This window comes from Mauremys reevesii, linkage group 3 (genome assembly GCF_016161935.1).
Source record: "Mauremys reevesii isolate NIE-2019 linkage group 3, ASM1616193v1, whole genome shotgun sequence".
NCBI lineage: Eukaryota > Metazoa > Chordata > Testudines > Geoemydidae > Mauremys > Mauremys reevesii.
In genome coordinates this window covers 65,692,130-65,713,877 of record NC_052625.1, presented here as the reverse complement: position 1 = coordinate 65,713,877, position 21,748 = coordinate 65,692,130, and the positions used below count along the sequence as shown (strand labels likewise).

General features: G+C 43.8%; 1 long non-coding RNA gene across 1 annotated transcript in view; it reads left to right on the top strand.

The window, feature by feature from the left end:
• Positions 1-21,748, top strand: part of LOC120402238 — a 34,152-nt gene that overhangs the window by 7,081 nt on the left and 5,323 nt on the right. Inside the window, exon 2 of the long non-coding RNA XR_005597076.1 lies at positions 1,809-1,905. This is a non-coding gene — a long non-coding RNA (uncharacterized LOC120402238). The remainder of the gene's footprint in view (positions 1-1,808; positions 1,906-21,748) is intronic.

Here is a 21,748-nt window from a genome sequence, read left to right as displayed (position 1 = left end):
AACCTTTTTAAAGATAGGTGCTGCAGCAGCATACCAACATGAGGTGCTCCATACCTGTGGAGAAGCAGGTTGCCATTGCCATCTAGAAGCTGGCCATTCCTGGATGCTACTGGCCATAGACAACCAATTTGGCATAGGATGATGGACCATTGGGGTCACAGTCATGCAGATGTGTGGTGACATAGAAAAGGTGCCGTTGCACCAGGTTAGAAAGCTTTGTAGCACTCAGAAGATTATTGACAGGTTTGCATGAATGGAGTTTCCAAACTGTACTGGGGCAATTGACAGAACCTATATGCCTCTTATTTGCCCTCACCTCACCCCACTCTAGGCCTCAGAATTTATAAACAGAAGGGTTATTTCTCCATGGTGCTCCAAGGGCTGGTTGACCAGCATGGCAGGTTTACGTACATATATGCAAAATGGTCTGGAAGGGTCCACAATGCTTGGATCTTTCAGAACTCAGTAATAAATACCTAATGGAGAAAGAACTCTCTCTCACCAGCATCATTATGGACATTAACGGTGTGGAGATTGTTCCAGTTATCCTGGGAGACCTGGCTCATCCTCTGCTACCTGCAGGCCACTCAGACAGAAGGAACTGTTGAGCTATTGCCTCTGTAGTTGCAGAATGACAGTGGAGTGTGCATTTGGCTGTTTGAAAGGAAGGTGGTGCGGTTTGTGGAATAGGTTGAATGCTGCAGAAAAAAATTGCCCAATATTATAGCTGCATATTGTGTTTTGCACAATATTTGTGAAAGTAAGGGAGAAGGCCTTAATGATGGCTGGGAGGTTGAGGAACAGCAACTTGCTCAGCAGTCTGAACAACCAGCAAGCCATCCAATAGAAAATGGAAACAGTCAGGGCAAGACTGTCAGGGATGCCTATTGCTCATACTTTGAGTCTCTGACCTGTACATCCAGCTGTTAACTTGTGGATGGGGGTTGAGGGGTGGGATAGATTGTGAGCTGTGCAGTCTTATTTATGGGTGGTGGAAGTGGAATGTTGTGGCCAGGGGCGTGCACAAAGGGGGGCAAACGGGCACCCCCAATAATCATCCAGTGAGGAGAATGAGCTCCTGCCAGAGCGGGGAGGCGGGGAAGAAAAGGAAGAATGAGCGCTTGCTGGAGTGGGGGTGGGGAGGAAGGGGCACAGAACAGGCCCCTCCAAAAAGGGTCAAATTTACATTTCTGCACATGCCCCTGGTTGCAGGCATCCTTATTTTACCTTGTGTCTATGCCTGGATACTTTTGTAAAAACCCTGTGAATTATTTAAAATTTATGGATTTCCTGTGAGGCTGGAGGGTCCCAGAGCTTGGGCTCCAGCCTGAAACCGAACATCTACACAGGAATTTTTAGCCTCGCAGCCCAAGCCAGCTGACCCAGGCCAGCCATGGCTATGCTGCAGGTCTTTTATCCCTGTGTAGACGTTCCCTGTGAGCACAGCTGTGTTGGCAAAGCAGGGAGCAGCTGCTGGTGTTCCTGTATTTTGCTGGGGCTCCAGAATATGGCATGGTCCCAATTTGAAGCACTGCATTGCCTGCTGCTCTAACACCAGCATGTGCTGTAGCAGAGCATTGTGGCTCTGTGTGGCCTCCAGGAATTGCCTGTGCATCTCCCTGTCTTTCTCAACAGTGTCTTTTGCCATGGCATTGGCAACACTGTCTTTGGTCACTCCAACAATCTCTTTGGAGCATTTCATTACCTCTTCAGTGTCAAGTACAACCTCTACTTCTGCATTGATTTGGGAGTCAGCAGTGATGTCTGCAAACATCCCAAGTTTTTTTTGTTTTTTTTTCCCCCTTCAGGTTAGCCAGCTGCTTCGTTGTTGATAAAGGCCCTGTCTCTGAGGGTCTGCTTGCTGCAGGTGCCATGGCTGTGGGAGTAGGAAACAAACCACAAGCAGTGAGTGTTCATATTCCAAAGAGACTATCATAGCATTTTTATATGCATGTCTGACTTTCGCAACCTGAAATTCTTCCCTCAGAAGACCTCAAGGGAACCTCAGAGATGGCAAGTGACGTGTGCATGGGAGGGCTGCATCAAGATAATTTGGCTGTGTGATACATGCTGTTTGTGTTTGTCATTGTGCCTGGGAGGCTGGGTGGGTTGGGAATTAGGTTCCCAGTTTTGGTTTGCAGTTTTGCTGTGCTTTGGAGATGCTTGTATGGTCTTAGAGGAGTTAGTGGGGGGGCGTCTGGGGCAAACTGGAAGAAAATCCCCTTTAGAATATCTGACTCTCAATGATGTGACACTGAGGAGGGTGACTAGGAGGCAGAGAATGACCTAATTTAAAAAGGCAAAGGGCAGATCAGTGAAATATGCTATGAAGTTATCCACCACGATGGTTCCCCCAGAAGTGCTTCAAGAGTGGAGTAAGTTGAGAGCTGTACCTGGGGGAATGACAATGCAGTTATCCCCAGTATTGTCCAGACCAAAACTAAGGCATTTTCTCCGTCTTAGGCCTGGTCTACACTAGGACTTTAATTCGAATTTAGCAGCGTTAATTCGAATTAACCGTGCACCCGTCCACACCAGGAAGCCATTTAATTCGACATTGAGGGCTCTTTAGTTCGAATTCTGTACTCCTCCCGACGAGGAGAAGGCTAAATTCGACATGGCTATGTCGAATTAGGCTAGGTGTGGATGCAAATCGAACTTAGTAGCTCCGGGAGCTATCCCACAGTGCACCACTCTGTTGACGCTCTGGACAGCAGTCCGAGCTTGGATGTTCTGACCAGCCACACAGGAAAAGCCCCGGGAAAATTTGAATTCCTTTTCCTGTCTGGACAGTTTGAATCTCATTTCATGGTTGGACATCGGGGCGAGCTCAGCAGCACCGGCAGCAATACAGAGCTCTCCAGCAGAGGAGTTCATGTAATCTCTGAATAGAAAGAGGGCCCCAGCATAGACTGACCGGGAACTCTTGGATCTGATCGGTGTGTGGGGCGAGGAGTCTGTGCTTTCGGAGCTGCGCTCCAGAAAACGGAATGCAAAGACCTACGAGAAGGTCTCCAAAGCCATGAGAGACAGAGGATACAGGCGGGATGCAACGCAGCACCGCGTGAAAATCAAGGACCCCAGACAAGGCTACCAAAAAATCAAAGCGGCAAACGGACGCTACGGAGCCTGCCACCACTGCCCCACCAGTGACCATGGACTCTGACGATGGGACAGTGTCGACGGCCAGTTCCTCAGCAATGTTTGCGGACGGGGAAGATGAGGAAGGGTTTGTGGAGGACGAGGCAGGCGACAGTGCTTACAACGCTGGTTTCCCCGACAGCCAGGATCTCTTCATCACCCTCACGGAGATCCCCTACCAACCCTCTCCGGCCGTTAACCCGGACCCTGAATCAGGGGAAGGAGCAGTCGGTAAGTGCTTTAAACATGTAAACTTTTATTCTTAATATAACAGGAATCTGAAGTATGTGAAAAGGAGGTCTCTCTATATATGGGGATAGAACAGAAATCCTCCTGGGAGATCTCCACGAAGCTCTCCTGGAGGTAGTCGAAAAGCCTCCGCAGGAGGTTCCTGGGGAGAGCTGCCTTATTGGGTGCTCCGTGGTAGCACGCTTTTCCGCGCCAGGCTTTCATGAGGTACTCAGGGAGCATTGCCTCCCTGAGCACGGCTGCATAGGGCCCTGGTTTGTGCTGGCTTTCACGCAGCATGCGCTCTCTATCTCCTTCAGTGACCGTCCTCAGGGTGATCTCGCTCAGAGACTCCTGCATTTAATTAGGGGAATTACTGTAATGTTACGCCTGGTCCAAAGTATTTTTAAAAAATCTCCGGACAGACGGCGTAGCAGAGACTCAGCATGCTGCTGCGTGACAAGCGTAACAGAAAGCCAAAGAATCAAATGGATGCTCATAGAGGGAGGGGGGACTGAGGACGCAAGCTATCCCACAGTTCCTGCAGTCTCCGAAAAGCATTTGCATTCTTGGCTGATCTCCCAATACCTGTATGGTCAAACACATTGTCCGCGGCGGTTCAGGGCATAGCTCGTCAATGTACCCCCCTCCCCCACCCCCAGAAGGAAAAGGAAAAAAAATCGTCTCTTGACTCTTGTAAATGTCACCCTATGTGTACTGAATGCTGCTGGTAGACGCGATGCTGCGGCACTGTACTGTAGCATCCTCTCCCCCACCCCCGCCTCATGGGTGGCTGATGGTGCAGTAAGACTGATATCCGTCGTCGTCATCATCAGCCTTGCTGTAGATGGTGTAGTGCAATACGACTGGTACCCATCCTCGTCATCAGCCCATAAGTAGATGGCCTGCTAACCGTCTTCATCATAGCAACAGGGGGCTGAGCTCCATCAGCCCCCGCCCTTCATGTGTAAAGAAAAGATTCTGGACTGTCATAGCAGCAGGATGCTGTTTTCCTCTCCCACACACTGCTTAATGTCCTGTCTGGACAATCATAGCAGCTGGAGGCTGCCTTCCCCTTATTTCATTTCAGTAACAAGTCACTGTTTCTTATTCCTGCATTCTGTATTACTTCAGAACACAAATCAGGGGCACTGCAACGGTAGCCCGGGAAGGCTGGGGGAGGAGGGAAGCAACAGGTGGGTTTGTTGCAGGAGCACCCCCTGTGAATGCCATGCAGCTCATCATTCCTGAATAATCTGACACGGAGCGGATGTGCTCTCTGGTTCTCTGAAACACTGGATCTGTACTACACTAGCCCCATATTCTATGCAGGAATTATTCTATTTTTAGATACCATAAAGGAGGGATTGACTCGGGGAGTTATTCCCAGTTTTGTCTTTTGCGCTCCCAGCTGATCTCGGCCAGGGGCACCTATGACAGCAGCAGAAGGTATAATGCAATACAGCTGGTAACCATCATCACCTTGCCAATTTACAATGGCATGGTAGATGGTACAGTATGGGTGATAACCATCTCTGCTGTCATGCAAAAGCAAATGAATGCTGCTGTGTAGCGCTGCTGAATCGCCTCTGTCCGCGGCATCTAGTACACATACGGTGACAGTGACAAAAGGCAAAACAGGCTCCATGGTTGCCACGCTATGGCGTATGCCAGGGCAATCCAGGGAAAACGGGCTCGAAATGATTGTCTGGCGTTACTTTCCCGGAGGAAGGAATGACTGACTACGTTTACCCAGAACCACCCGCGACAATGAAATTTGCACCATCAGGCACTGGGATCTCAACCCAGAAGTGCAAGGGTCGGGGGACACTGCGATGGGGTAGAACAGGGGCAGAGTTTATGCTTTCAGGATTGCCTGCTGCAGGAGTGCGGACGAGATAGGTGCTGTGCATGGTGTTGATCACAGACACAGACTAGACTGTGTTCATTGTTCGCAAAAACGTATCTTTGCAAGGAATTCACTCCCTTTTTCCCATCACACAGCTTCGACTGTTTCCAGACCTGCCACAGCATCCCCCTCACAGAGGCTGGCAAAGATTAGGCGGCGAAAGAAAAAGACACGGGACGAGATGTTCGCTGAACTTCTCGGCTGCTACCGAGCTGAGGCGGACCAGCAGAGCCAGTGGAGGGAGACCCTCTCTCTGTACCAGCGCTCACACAGCGAACGGGAGGAGAGGTGGCGTGAGGAAGACAAGCAGGCGACTCAAACGCTGCTTGGACTAATGAGGGAGCAAACGGACACGCTCCGGCGCCTTGTGGATGTTCTGCAGGACCGCAGCCAGGAGGACAGAGCCCCCCGCAGTGTATCTGCAACCGCCCTCCCCCGCCACAAAGTCCCATACCTCCCGTCACCCAAAGTAACCAGAAGGAGTGGCGCCAGGGGCCGTGAAAACTGTCACTGCACCCCAGCAGAGTGCTCAAGTACCCAAAAGCTCTCATACCCTAATTTTTGAGAATTCCTTCCCTTCCTGACTCACCCAAGCCCCAAGCCCAGTTTCATCCCCTGACTGTCTGGTTAATTATTAAAAATACTTTGCTGTTAATTACTGTTTCCGTCATGCTTTTTTACACAACGCTGTGTTTGAAGGGGTGGATGGGTGGGTGGGGAAGGGGGTAGGGTATTGCATAGGACAGTCACCTTTAGCAGGGTACAGAGACGGGGGCAGGATCAGCAGCAGGTCACACACACAGTGCAGTCAGTAGGCACCCTGGTCGGTATGGGACGTGGTTTGCAGGTTCTGTGTGGGTGGGGGGGTACGTGACTTTGTAGCGGGGGAGGGGGGTTACAGATCTCATGCAACGGTCCCTGTCCTGGACCACAGAGCCACGCAGCAGAGGAATCTGTATCCGTCCTCCCCCGCCACAAGGCCACAGAGCCCCCGCACAGAGTCCCAAAAAGGAGGGATGGCAGGCTCCGTTGAAACAACCAGTCCGGCACTGCAGAGCGCTCTGGGAGCAGGAGCTTGTCATTCCTCGAGTTTAGAGGCGGTCTTTACATCACCGCACACCCTACCCAGCACAGTCTGCGTCCCAGTTTCAACCCTTTAATGCAAAGTCATCAATAAAGAAACCTTTGTAACATTACAGTGGAAGATGTATTTTATTTTTAAACGTGTGTTGGAAGTGGGGGAAGCGGGGTGGACGGGGTATGTAACTGCAGATGCTAGTCAACAATAACTTGGTAAAGAAACAGGGGCAGGTTCAGCTTCTCTGTAAAGAAACTGAACAGTCACAGGTCACGCTGCTCGCTCGTACTTGAAGAGTTCCTTGTCACTGTGCAAGGCGCCTGCATAGGGCTTCACGAGCCAGGGCATTAGCGGGTAGGCTGGGTCCCCAAGGATCACTATAGGCATCTGCACATCCCCAAGAGTTATTTTGTGGTCCGGGAAGAATCTACCTTCCTGCAGGCGTCTAAACAGACCAGAGTTCCTGAGAACACGCGCGTCATGAACCTTGTCCGGCCACCCGACGTTGATGCTGGTAAAACGTCCCCCGTGGTCCACCAGTGCTCGCAGCACCATTGAAAAGTAGCCCGATTTCTCAGCAGCTGACTGTGGAAGAGGTGGACGATAAGGTGCGAGGAGTTGACAACGGCCATAACTGCAGCGGGCTCCGTGCTCGCAGTGCTGTGGCGTCCGCGCTGTCACTGAGCAGAAAAGTGCACAAACAGATTGTCCGCAGGCGCTTTCGGGGAGGGAGGGAGGGCGTGATTGACGGTTCAATGATGACAGTTACCCAAAACCACCCTCAACACATTTTTCCCCCCAGCATGCATTGGGGGGAAATCCCAGAATTCCAATGGGCAGCGGGGAGTGCGGGAACTGTGGGATAGCTTCCCACAGTGCACCGCTTCCAAAGTCGACGCTTGCCCCGTTACTGTGGACTCATACAGTCGAATTAGTGTATTTAGTGTGGATACACAAATTCGACTTCATAAGGTCGATTCCACAAATTCGACTTAAGTTGATTCGAAATAGTCTTGTAGTGTAGACATACCCTTAGATTCTTTATCTCCCCTGCAGATATGGTGAAAGTGAAGTAACATAAAATGAATTAAGGCCAATTTAATTTTGAATCAGTGTGTCCACACAGGGGTTTAATGCAGTGTAACTAATCCACAACGTTAGTTAATTCAAATTAAGCTTCTATCAGGGCTGGCTCCAGGCACCAGCGGAGGAAGGGCTGGCTCCAGGCACCAGCGGATGAAGCACGTGCTTGTGGTGGCACATGCTGAGCGGCGGCATTCCGTCCATTCTTGGGGTTTTTCTTTTTTTTTTTTTTTTTTTTTTTTTTTTTTTTTTTTTTTCTTTTTTTTTTTTTTTTTTTTTTGTTAAAAAAAAATGGTAGAGCTGGCCCTGGCTTCTATAGATAAGCCTTGAGCAGAGGTGGATTAAGATTTTGTGGGGCCCTGGGCCAGAGCAAGTGGGGAGCTCCTCCCCGCCCCTTCCACCTGCAACCCTGCCCATGGCCCCACCATGTTCTGCCCCTTCCCCCCGCCCCTCCGTTCTGTGTAGTTTGACTTGCTATACTGGGGTAGGGTGACCAGACAGCAAGTGTGAAAAATCGGGACAGAGGGCCAGGGGAGGGGGGTAATAGGAGCCTATACAAGAAAAAGACCCAAAAATCAGGACTGTCCCTGTGAAGTCGGGACATCTGGTCACCCTGTACTGTGGGGGCATGTGCATGCTGAAGCCAGTCCCCTTGGTTCACTGGCTCCCTCCCCCTGCTACAGTGGTACCTGGGCTGTCAGTGCTGGGGGGACAGGACGGCATAACAGAGGAGTCCCAGCTCCTGCTGGCAACCACTCCAGCACTGGCTGCTGCAGCAATGTTACTGTGCTGGTGCTGCTGCAGTCCTAAAAGATGTCCTAACCAAAATGGGTCAAAGAGAGAGGGACTCAGATGACATCCCCAACCTGCCAACTCCAGCTAAATCCCAGACACCACCTGCAATAACAGTTGTTATAATCTTTAACACCATCTAAAAGGCTGTCAGTTAAGGGGGCTTTTCCTTCTAAAATTGAAGTTTAACAACAACAGCAGCATCTGTTCCAGCCCATTTCAACTCACTTCTGTTCCACAAAAGGACAGTTACTACCATCCAGGGCTGTCCCTACAGGGGTGCAGGGCCCGGGGCGGAAGTGATGGATTCATCTCTTCCGGGACCAACCGCGCTGGCCAATCGCACCAGCCCATGGGGCCCACCAAAGTGCGTGAGTGAAAGTGACAACAGGCGTTCGCATGGCATTTTTGTAGTCGGCGTTGCAAGGTATTTATGTGCCAAATATGCTAAACGTTCATATGCCCCTTCATGCTTCAGCCACCATTCCAGAGGACATGCTTCCATATTGATGTCGCTCATTTAAAAAAAAAAAGTGTGTTAATTACATTTGTGACTGAACTCCTTGGGAGAGAGTTGTATGTCTCCTATTCTGTTTTGCCCACATTCTGCCATATATTTCAAGATATAGCAGTATTGGATTATGACCCAGCACATATTTGTTTTAAGAACATTTTCATAGCATATTTGACAAAATGCAAAGAAGGTACCAATATGAGATTTCTAAAAATAGCTACAGCACTGGACTCAAGGTTTAAGAAGCTGAAGTGTAGTCCAAAATCTGAGAGGTGTGGAGCATGCTTTCAAAAGTCTTAAAAGAGCATCACTCAGATGCAGAAATTACAGAATCCGAATCACCAAAAAATAAAATCAACCTTCTGCTGGAGGCATCTGACTCAGATGATGAAAATGAACATGGGTCAGTCCCTTCTGCTTTGGATAGTTATCGAGCAGAACCCATCATCAGCATGGACGCATGTCCTCTGGAATGGTGGTTGAAGCATGAAGGGACATATGAATCTTTAGCGCATCTGGCATATAAATATCTTGTGACGCCAGCTACAACAGTGCCATGAGAAAGCCTGTTCTCACTTTCAGGTGACATTGTAAACAAGAAGCCGGCAGCATTATCTCCTCCACATGTAAACAAACGTGTTTGTGTGAGTGACCGGTTGAAGTAGGACTGAGTGGACGTGTAGGCTCTAAAGTTTTACATTGTTTTATTTCTGAATGCACTTTTTTGTACATAATTCTGCATTTGTAAATACAAATTTCATGATAAAGAGATTTGTAGTAGGTGAATTGAAAAATACTATTTTTGTTTTTTACAGTGCAAATATTTGTAATAAAAAATAAAGTGAGCACTGTACACTTTGTATTCTGTGTTGTAATTGAAAACAATATATTTGAAAATGTAGAAAATATCCACAAATATTTAAATAAATAGTATTCCATTATTGTTTAACAGCGCGATTAATTGCGATTCATTTTTTTAATCAGTTGATAACCGTAGTGTTTTTATAGTGCATTTGTATTTTTACCCCATAAAACCCCTCAAAAAAACCAACAGACCTGCCAGAACTTAAAAGCTGAAAGCCTGTAATTACACAAGAACAGCCTCCCTTGTTATAAATTCAAGGAACAATATGTTCTTGGAGTGAGAATTTTCTTTCCATTTTAGCTAGGTTTTGGGCCCCTTCTGAATGGATAGCGACCGTGTCAAATTAACTGCTTGTCTTTTCGCATATGGCCTATTTAAAAATAATTACTGCTACATTAATACTGATGCCTATATATATGATTTATAAGACGACAATTCTGGATATTAGAGTGTGATTACATGTCTAACTCCTTGCATTTATAACCCCAAAATAGCTTAATTTCCTTTCTCCATGGGGACACAATTTTCTAATCTTAAACCACAAGCAGCAATTTAATGTTAAAAGATTAAAGGATTATTTTAAACAGACTAACAGTTTTAATCAGTATATAACTAAACTTTAATCCCAGGGGAAAACTATAAGAATTAAATAATCTATTATTTCAGGGAAAATACACTTAAGAAAGGGCTGTAGTTTTCTTAAAAGAGACAAATATTAGAAAACTGGTATTTCAAAATTAAGGCTCCTCTTAAAAAATCCAGATACTGGAAAGTAGAAATGCGCAATTAATACCAAATAATTATCATGGCTGATGTGTTGAACAGGAAAGGTGCATTAGACCAATTATTTTTCCTAATGTTGACACAAGGTATATTTTTATGTCAGCGCGTGGAAAAACTCAGTTGTTAGTGTATTTATACTTTCCAGCTAGAAATATACGGATATACTTAAAATCAACTGTGAATAAATCACATCTTCTAAGAAACAGTTTATCATTGTTTTACAGAGAGCACATCCAAATGCTCAAACATCTGATTTGAATTTTACTAAAACAATAGGAGGATAGTCACCAGCAGCTCCTGGCTGCTGAGCACTTTTGAAAATTAGGCCACTTATTTGGTGCCTAAATATGGATTTAGGGGCCTAAGTTTAGTCAGACACTGGCCTTGGTGCAGTGTTGATCTATGCTTCTGTTTATGATTCAATTGGTTCTCCTACTGGCAAAGAAATTCTGAGCTGTAAGAAAGCCACACCATCAAGCAGCTAACATAACTAATCAAATATAGAATTTTTAAAAAAGCTAATCTCATTCATTTGTATAGTTTGTGGTTGAGTCTACCGCGGCTGTGCAGGAGAATAAGGGGGTGCGTGTTCTCCCACTCATTCACCACTACAGCAGAGCTACTTGGTTAGTAACCCTGGGTGCAGGAAGGAGGGCAAGGGCTGCTTGCTGAATGCCACCATGTAGGAGTAAGTGGGTATGTGGTGGGCAGATTTCTGTCTCCCTGGCCACCTCCCTCCCTCCTCCTGTGCCCACACACATGCCAGCAGAACCAGATGGGCACACTAGGGGAAGAGTATGTTGTGCCCTGAAAAGGTCTGTGGCAATGTTCTCCCTCCACCCAGAGAAAAAGGGGAACATGGTAGGAAATGGGCCTCTCTGAGGCATAGTTCCTTCCCAGGGCTCCTTCTGTGGCAGCACAGCTACGTGCTACCTCTTATATAGGGCTGAACTTAAAGGCTCAGTCTAATGCATTACTAGCAGTCAGCTCATTTTTCCCTATTAGGAGTGGGGAAACCCCTCTTTGAAGTCATGCCATCATGGGAGTACTGCACGTAAACAAGAGCCCACATTGAAATACACCTCTGACAACATGGGAAAGCTCTAGACAGGGAGGGGTGGAAAAGGAACACAGGATGCACAGACAGAACCCTAAAAATAAAAGGCTATAAATGTATTGCACAGTCAAAAATGAGTGAAATGTTTTCAGAAAATCCTAAAGGGAAGAGTGGAAGAAAAGCAGACCAGCCCCCTGGGAACTCTGCTTTCCTAAGTCATAAAAAACTTCTGGTTTCCCCTGTCTGGAAAAGTTGTCCACAATGCTTGGAACAATGTGTTTTTATTTTTAGTCTTTTACACCAAACAACCATGAAACATCATTTTGTTGTAACCGTCTATTACGAGGCAAAAAATGTCTCTCTTTATATGTAAAAATAAAAAGACTAAAGTTAGACAGGAAAGTAAAACTACAGAGGAAAACTAACAAATACGTTTAATGTGCCAAGAAAATGTCTATGCCTTCAACTAAAACAAAATCATTTCTATTTTCCAAACTGCATTATTGTACTATGCTATATATAAAAATGCATTTTATTTTTTCTTCTCTAGTTATGAAATTCATATAAGTCTAAGATCTCTAGAACTTTTCAAAAAGAGGGATGTCAAATATGGTTAAAAATAAAACCAAACTGTACATTTTATTGAATGAAATGGTTTGAAAACTATCCACTAAATGTGAAGGGAGAATGTGCTTGGTTTGTATTTGTTTTTTTTCCCTATGGGGAATCTCACTGTGTAGGAATGCTTAGTTGTCAAATTTATGGGTGGACAAATAATCAAAAACTTTACTTAGCACTTCAATACATAATGTATTCATTAAATTATAATGATCTATATATTACTTTTTTGTTCTAAACAGTCATGTGATACATATATACATATTGAGCCTAATGCTGTAGTCTCTAGACTGGCAGAATTCACATAGAATTTTAACTAGGGCTGTCAAGCGATTAACAAAATTAATTGTGATTAATCGCACTGTTTACAATAATAGAATACCATTTATTTAAATATTTGTGGATATTTTCTACATTTTCAAATATATTGATTTCAATTACAACACAGAATACAAAGTGTACAGTGCTCACTTTATATTTATTTTTTATTACAAATATTTGCACTGTAAAAAACAAAACATAGTATTTTTCAATTTACCTAATAGAAGTACTGTAGTGCAATCTCTATCATGAAAGTTGAATTTACAAATGCAGAATTATGTGGAAAAAAAAAACCTGTATTCAGAAATAAATCAATGTAAAACTTAGTCCTACTTAAGCCAATCACTCACACAAACAAGTTTGTTTACATGTGGAGGAGATAATGCTGCCTGCTTCTTGTTTACAATGTCACCTGAAAGTGAGAACAGGCATTTGCATGGCACTGTTGTAGCTGGCATCTCAAGATATTTACGTGCCAGATGTGCTAAAGATTCTTATGTCCCTTCATGCTTCAACCACCATTCCAGAGGACATGCGTCCATGCTGATGACAGGTTCTGCTCGATAACAATCCAAAGCAGAGCGGACCGACGCATGTTCATTTTCATCATCTGAGTCAGATGTCACCAGCAGAAGTTGATTTTATTTTTCAGTGGTTCAGGTTCTGTAGTTTCTGCATCTGAGTGTTGCTCTTTTAAGACTTCTGAAAGCATGCTCCAAACATCTCGGAATTTGGACTACACTTCAGCTTCTTAAACCTTGAGTCCTGTGCTGTAGCTATTTTTAGAAATCTCATATTGGTACCTTCTTTGCATTTTGTCAAATCTGCAGTGAAACTGTTCTTAAAACAAATATGTGCTGGGTCATAATCCAATACTGCTATATCTTGAAATATATGGCAGAATGTGGGCAAAACAGAATAGGAGACATACAACTCTCTCCCAAGGAGTTCAGTCACAAATGTAATTAACACACTTTTTTTTTTTTAATGAGCGACATCAATATGGAAGCATGTCCTCTGGAATGGTGGCTGAAGCATGAAGGGGCATATGAAAGTTTAGCATATCTGGCACATAAATACCTTGCAATGCCGACTACAAAAGTGCCATGCGAACTCCTGTTCTCACTTTCAGGTGACATTGTAAAGAAGAAGCAGGCAGCAGTATCTCCCGTAAATGTAAACAAACTTGTTTGTCTTAGTGATTGGCTAGGATTGAGTGGACGTGTAAGCTCTGAAGTTTTACATTGTTTTGTTTCTGAGTGCAGTTAAGTATTTTTGTACATAATTCTACATTTGTAAGTTACACTTTCATGATAAAGAGCTTGCACTGCAGTACTTGAATGAGGTGAATTGAAAAATACTATTTCTTTATCATTTTTACAGTGTAAATATTTGTACTAAAAATAATATAAAGTGAGCACTGTACACTTTATAGTCTGTGTTTTAATAGAAATCAATATATTTGAAAAAGTAGAAAAAATCCAAAAATATTTAATAAATTTCAATTGGTATTCTATTGTTTAACAGTGCGATTCATTTTTTTAATCACTTGTGTTAACTGCGATTAATTGACAGCCCTAAAAACACAAATATTTCCAGCGCAGTGCAGCAAAAAGATCACCTCCAGTAAAACAACACTAATAAGGTTTCAAAGTTAAGCACTCAGGTCAGGAAATTCCAGAAATAAGATGGCTTGTGCAACCTTAATTCAGACCTCTTATGCATGTGACACAGTCTTTAAGTACATGATGACAAATTGTACAAGACCCATCCCTCGTTCAGCTCCGAATACCACAAAGCACTTAAGCACATCTTTAATTTCTCATTGGCATCAATGGGACATAAGCATGTGCTTAAAGTTAAGCATATGTTTAAGTGCTTTGCTGCATCAGGGCCTCAGTGCACAAGATGGATGGTGGTCTTCATCTTTTTCCCTTCATCACCAACACTGCCAATTCCTGTTTAGTGTGATCCATACTACACGCTTGCTCATGAGCTCTCACTGTCTCTATAGCCACTTGTCTCCTTGGTCTTCTCTAATTCTGCAGCATGTTAGGTAGTGTTCGTAATCAGTTGTAATGGGGTCTTCAGATGTGCTGCACCTGCCTGGGCCCATGAGTGTGTTTGTTAGGTGAGCGTATTAATGGCGCCTGCTGAGATTGTTGTGCCTGAGGCTAGAACAGCTGCACTAGTTTGGGGATGTGGGAGTCCTGTTAGGACTTTAGAAAATGCCATATAAATCACCATGCTCTTCTTTTGCCTGGGCACTTGAAGCCCTTTGTGATCAATTAATCCATTAAAAAAAATGCCATGAGTTCAAAGAGGAAACAACCCCCACCCCCAATTCAGCCATGCAGCTGTTTGGAAATTCTGGTGTTACCCTCCCTAGCCTTCAGGTTTCCCCCGTGTGAAATGGGGATAGTTCCTCACCTCTGTATGTGCTCTGAGGTTTATGGGTGACAAAGTGCTATGTAAGTGCAAAGTATTATTATGAGTTGTCTAATAGAACTAGATACAGTATTGTAGAGAATGAACCTGAGACAAAGAGTGTACTGAAATGGTGTACATTTGTCCTAAATATCCATTTGTTAAGGTGTGCGGCGGGGGGGGGGGGGGAACTTTCAGGGTTTGCTTATCAGGCACTACTGAGATACAAGACTCTTGCTTAAAATGTTTGCAGGAAATAAGTAGTGGCTGTGGCATCTCTGTGCTCCTGCTCAAGATTTCTCTCCAGAACAGTGAAATGTGATGAAGGGCTTTTATGCTGTGGATCTGTGGGTCATGGTATCGACGGCAGAAATCAACTTTTGGGTTACCTGATTTGGAAATCTTCCTCCATCTTGGCTTCTGGCATAGTGACAACCTAAAGTAACTTTTGACTGACTGGTTTGTCCTCCCCTACAAGTGGGTACTCTGTTTTCAGTGCACAAACTGCAGTTAGGAATTAATCCTAAATCCACAGGATGAGGTAGTTTACACTGACCAGGAAAGAAGATCAGCAACTCCCCATCAAGCTGACAGGCTGTTAGGACATGTTCTAGTTTTTCTGACCTAATGTAATCTACGTAGGGCTGCGCTGATGCAGCAGCACTGCTGTAGCGTGTCTGATGAAGACGCTCTATGCTGACGGGAGAGAGCTATCCCATTGGTGTAATTACTCCACCTCCACGAGAGGAGGAAGCTATGACGGCAGGAGAGCATCTCCCACCAATTTGGCACTGTATAGACAGCACTTAGGTCACTATAACTTGTGTCGCTCAGCCACGTGGCATTTTCACACCCCTGAGTGACATAAGTTATATCGAGATAAGCGCTAGTGGAGACCTGCTGTCCATGCACCCTCTCTAGTGGTGGTTGAGCCACATATAGAAGTTCATACTACGAGCTTGGGTAATAGAGCTGAGTCTTTTAGCTCAAGCAGTAGATACTTATGCATTTAGATGCAAAGATCTCAGATTTAATCCCTATTGTTGGTGACCCATTCATGGTTGCAGCACTACAAGTGGTGGCCTGCACAGGGAATTGAATTGGGTGAATCTCTGACATTTAAAAAAAGCTTCCCCAGCCAGAGGGATTGCATAACATGCCCAGCGTGGCATTTTGTCCCCACTCTCTTTTCCAGCTCCCATGTACTTATGCTTCCCAATGACTCTCCATCCCATCCTGCCTGCTACTGCTTTCTACTTTTTTTCTTAAAAGTTTGCTCCCTTCCTTTCATTTCTGCCTCCTCCTCTTTTCTCCCAAGTATCTGGCCCCTTCCCATTCCCTTCTACTGCTGCCTCCCAGCTACTCCTTTCTTTAGGGAAGGGTCTTTTGCCACTACCACCCCACTGTTACTTTCCACCCACTCCACCTGGCCTCTTTCAGTCTGTCTGTACAGCATCTCATACACAAGGCCATGGCCTAGTTAAGGTGTTACTGTAATACAAATAATACTATGTATAATTCATTTTTTAAAAAAGCTTGTTTTATTAATATTTTTAATGTATTTCGTGCTGCTGCTGAGTTTCCAGTTTGCCACTGAATTCCACACCAGGGTCTTGCAGAAACTGGATGGCTTTTCTACAGAGTTTGGGTTCAGTGTGTCACAGACTATGTTGGGTTTGAACATGATTTTTGAAGAATCAAAAGGAAACATTTTTACGTTGCTACTGGTAATAGCTACATGTTGAAACAGTACATTGAATAATTTTCAACTGTATCTAAACAGGTAGTATCATATCAGGAAAACTGGACCAATTTTTCCAAAAGGATTTGGAAACAAAATGCTGCAGCTATTATGTTGCAGACATAAGAGCAATTATATATGCAGTGCTAACCTAAGTTTTTATTTCAGACAGTACTGCCAACTGTGAACTTGTAAATATAGTACTGTGGGCATGCACATGTTTAAACAAGTGGTTTCCTACCTTCAGGTTAAATTGAGTCATTTATATATAATTGTTTATGGGTTTAGAAGAGCCAGACATCGTGTCTAAATGATAACAGGGAACTTAAAACACGCAGTCATTTCTCCCATCACAAGTGCCCTCTAAAAAACAAAAAATGAACCTGTAATAAAGTTTAGAATCTTTTCCAGGATTTCTAACTTAATCCTTCTGAAAGTATAATACCATTTGTTATAAAATATTAATAATGATAATAACTTAGCTTTCATATATTATAAAACTTACAACTAGAAAAAAGAGAGCTAATAAAACAAATGCACAAAGAACAATTACATGTTCATAAATGAAACAATTATGTAACATAATTTGTGCCTCTGTAGTGCGCACACACAAGCCTGTGACCCGAAACATCTTAAAATGATGGGCTCGGGCAGCTAAAATTTGGAAATGTAACTCCTTTTGGATCCCTCAAGCTACCTTGTGGCTTAACCCCCTACTGAAAGTCAGAAAAGTATTATTCATCTGTCACAAGTGGCTAGACTTCACCATTCACACACATGGAAATGTCCTGGAAAATTAAACTCTGAAAACATTCCAAGAGCTTCAACAGGCTCATAGTCTGTTGAAAGACCATCTTGGACTCTACTCAGAACTTACCATATGTATCATCATGGGATCCCATAAAAATTAAACTCCACCTTGGGACCAGTCTAGTTGGTCTACAGTAATTCAAATAAGAGTGTCTTCTATGCAGCCTCTAATACCATATATACAAACTGTTAAGACTCTCACAGCTTCCCACCCCAAGGTTATAGATACTATAGGAATAAATATATACTCTGAATTTAGGCCTGTGTTGTCTTTCAGATATGTTGAGAGAGAAGTTTGAGGTTTGACACAGACTCTGGAGAGGGACAGCCTGCGACCCATGGCGACAAACTGAGTGAAAGCAGCAGAGAGTCCTGTGGCACCTTATAGACTAACAAATGTATTGGAGCATGAGCTTTCGTGGGTGAATACCCACTTTGTCGGATGCATGTAGTGGAAATTTCCAGGGGCAGGTATATATATGCAAGCAAGAAGCAGGCTAGAAATAACGAGGTTAGTTCAATCAGGGAGGATGAGGCCCTCTTCTAGCAGTTGAGGTGTGAACACCAAGGGAGGAGAAACTGCTTTTGTAGTTGGCAAGCCATTCACAGTCTTTGTTTAATCCTGAGCTGATGGTGTCAAATTTGCAGATGAACTGAAGCTCAGCAGTTTCTCTTTGAAGTCTGGTCCTGAAGTTTTTTTGCTGCAGGATGGCTACCTTTAAATCTGCTATTGTGTGTCCAGAGAGATTGAAGTGTTCTACAGGTTTTTGTATATTGCCATTCCTAATATCTGATTTGTGTCCATTTATCCTTTTCCTTAGAGACTGTCCAGTTTGGTCGATATACATAGCAGAAGGGCATTGCTGGCATATGATGGCATATATTACATTGGTGGATGTGCTGGTAAATGACCCGGTGATAGTGTGGCTGATCTGGTTAGGTCCTGTGATGGTGTCACTGGTGTAAATATGTGGGCAGAGTTGGCATCGAGGTTTGTTGCATGGATTGGTTCCTGAGCTAGAGTTACTATGGTGCAGTGTGCAGTTACTGGTGAGAATATGCTTCAGGCTGGCAGGTTGTCTGTGGGCGAGGACTGGCCTGCCACCCAAGGCCTGTGAAAGCGAGGGATCGTTGTCCAGGATGGGTTGTAGATCCCTGATGATGCGTTGGAGGGGTTTTAGCTGGGGACTGTATGTGATGGCCAGTGGAGTTCTGTTGGTGAAGAATTTCCTTGATTTGGACTCTTGTTTGTATGGACTTTCCTTATCCCAGAAGAGGTGGAGTTTTTTAGTCTGTCATGATAACTAAACTAATTTACCAGTGAGGGGAAATGTCCATGTTCTCAAGATGAGAAGGTAATGTTCCGTGATATTGGTTTAAGTTAAGTCGAAAGCTTGCTGAATATCTCCACTTAACTAGTCGATGACACAGAATTTCACAAGAGGGGAAAAGACATTTAAAAAGACCCATTAAAATATATTTTTGTGCTTAATGACTTTAGAGTCTGGTAATAGAGCATTAAGTATATATTCTGACTTTAACTCAGTTGTCATGTTAACAGCTTTAAGTCTGTAAAATGTCTCATTATATTTACTCTAATACCTGCCAGGTGCTTTCCAAACAGTTTAGGATGGTCACTGCTCTGAGGAGCTTGGACTCCCTATCACCCCACAGGCAGCCATGTACCCATTCACAAAGAGCCATCCACTGAAGAGCCTGGTTTAAATTCCTTATATATATAATATTTAATATACACACACCACACATACACATAGTAATATGCAGCAGGATTGAAAGAAGGACCATTTATTCATCTCAACTTCTAGCTAGAGCTAAATTACTCAGCAGGGTTATCCAGAAATTCTGAGTTCCTAAATACCTACCTATTCCAGTCTTAAAAGGTGACTTTCACACTATAGTAGTGATAAGAGGACAAAATTGATTGAAAAAGAATTGTACAATAGTGGGCCTAAAAAAACTTATCAGTTGTTTTAGATAATGAAATATTGTGGTTGAATAATCTCAGTCATTTAAGTATTTAAGGTGCATCCTATAGTATAGAGACTTACAAGGGAATGCTACGGATACCTAATTTATCTTAAGTAACACTGGTAAGGCTTTAAGGACCACCACTGTCTTTTTGTCTAACTATTTTAAGGGCTTAAGTGGAGCATAGTGCCTTGTTCAGGATCTCTGTACTGGAGCAAATTTCACCCAAGAATAATCTGACATCATAACCGACTTTCATAGATATTTTTCCAAAGAAACTTCAGCTATCTTCTTTGGAAGAACCATTTTATTCTCTTGCCAGGTAAGCTTGATGGGCATCTTCAAATTCAATACCCTCAGTTGTTAGTTGACAAAGATAACTGTACAACCTTACACAGGAAATGAAGGACAATATAAATAATTTAATGCAACCCAAAATGAATAGAGAAATAATTTGATTTTAGGTCAAAGACAGTGATCTATACTAATGCCCTGTGAGCAGGAATAGTCAAAAAGCTTAACACAGAACTACAGAATCTCTGTCTGTAAAATTATCTTCAAGTAGGAGTTGATTATGCTTCCTGTGATAGTCCCAAATGCTGGCTCTTCTAAGTTGCTTGCTTGTTTCTCTCCTTTATTCACATTTAAAAAGGGAGAAATAGATTTTTATTAATAATATGTATTAAAGATTGGAATCTGTAGAAAATACCAAAAGTACTGAAAAACTACATGTACAAGTACAAAAGTACAGATTCTGATTCTATTAAATTTCTAGTCTTCCTGCATATGATCCAAACAAAGGTTCAATACAAATATAATGGGAAATAGGAACTATGGCTACATAGTTGAATACTGTAAAAGCAGCAAAGAGTCCCGTGGTACCTTATAGACTAACAGGACTCTTTGCTGCTTTTACAGATCCAGACTAACATGGCTACCCCTGATACTTGATAGTTGGACACTGTTTGCTACAAAAAGTTAGAACTGTTATTGTGACCTGAGTAAGTAAGGGCTCAGCCCTCTATTCCCCACATACCATGTGACTCAAGGAGAAGCTTATTCACAGAGAGAGTATTCAGCATAGAGCCACTTACTCTGGTAATATAAAGGAGTCTCCCATCACTTCAACAGATTTATTTCTTTTTATGGTTTCTCACATGAGAAGCGAGTCCAATCCCGGATTTGCAAATGCAGTTGCCTGTCTTGCAAGTGTAGTTGTCATTGGGGGGAGGGTTTGAGGCGTTGGCTTTATGACATGCTCTTGTCTCCTGCAAAGACCTTAGATGTCACCCCTCAAAAGTGGACATGGCCTCCTGGCACAGACCTCTCCATCTGGGTCTGTTCAGTGCAACAAGTTCCTAGGTTTTAATATGAATCTTTGAGGTTGGCCTTCACGGTGCCTTTATATCTGAAGATGGGTTGACCCTTAGAACGGGTTCTTATGCTCAGCTGGCTGTAAAGCACTGCTTTTGGTATATGAGAAATCTCCATGCAGACCATGTGTCTGACCCAGTGAAGTTGAGTCCTGATGAGCATGCTCACAATGCCATAGTTCAGTGTTGAATATCCTGTCCTGCCACTTGATGTTATAGATGGATCTTAGGAAGCGAATGTGGAAGCTCTCCAGCTGTTTGAAGTGGCATTGGTGGAGCATCTGTCTCACATAGCTGTAGAGGAGTGAGGTGAGTACAACAGTGTGGTAAATTTTAATCTTGGTTCTGAGGTAGACTCTATGCTCCCTTCAGAGTCTGTGGGTGAGCCTGCTAAATGCCAGGTTGGCCTTTGCCAGATGCTGAGTGATCTCATCCTCCAACATGGTGTGGCTGGAAAGTATGCTAAACAGGTAGCAGAATTACCTAACTGAGTTGGGAGATGTGTTGTCAGTTGTGATGCTGGATCATGGTACTCGTGATGCTGGTGGTCTGGCATTGGCTGGTACATGACTTCTGTCTGTCTTAGACTTATTGTGGAACAAAGCATTTTGAGGCATAGGCAAAATGATCCATGATAAGCTGAATGTCCTTGAGCATATGTGCAATGAGGGCACAAACATCAGCAAACAGGAGCTCTCTTAATAGCTTGTTCAGTTACCTTGGCACAGGCTCTGAGTCATTATAGATTGAATAGACCCCCCCCCACCATCCAATCTGAAAGGGTTGTGTACACCTCTGTCTAAGTCCTGGAATGCAAACAAAAGCATGGCTGAAAATACAATGGCAGAGAGGACTGGAGCCATTACACATCCTGATGAGTCACCACACTCCATCACCCTGGCCCATCATGCCATTGTGAAATGAGCATATGACAGCAATCATCTTCTCTGGGGAACCAAATTTATGAAAGCGACTCCATAGGCTCTCATGATTCACCATGTTGGCGGCTTTGCTCAGGT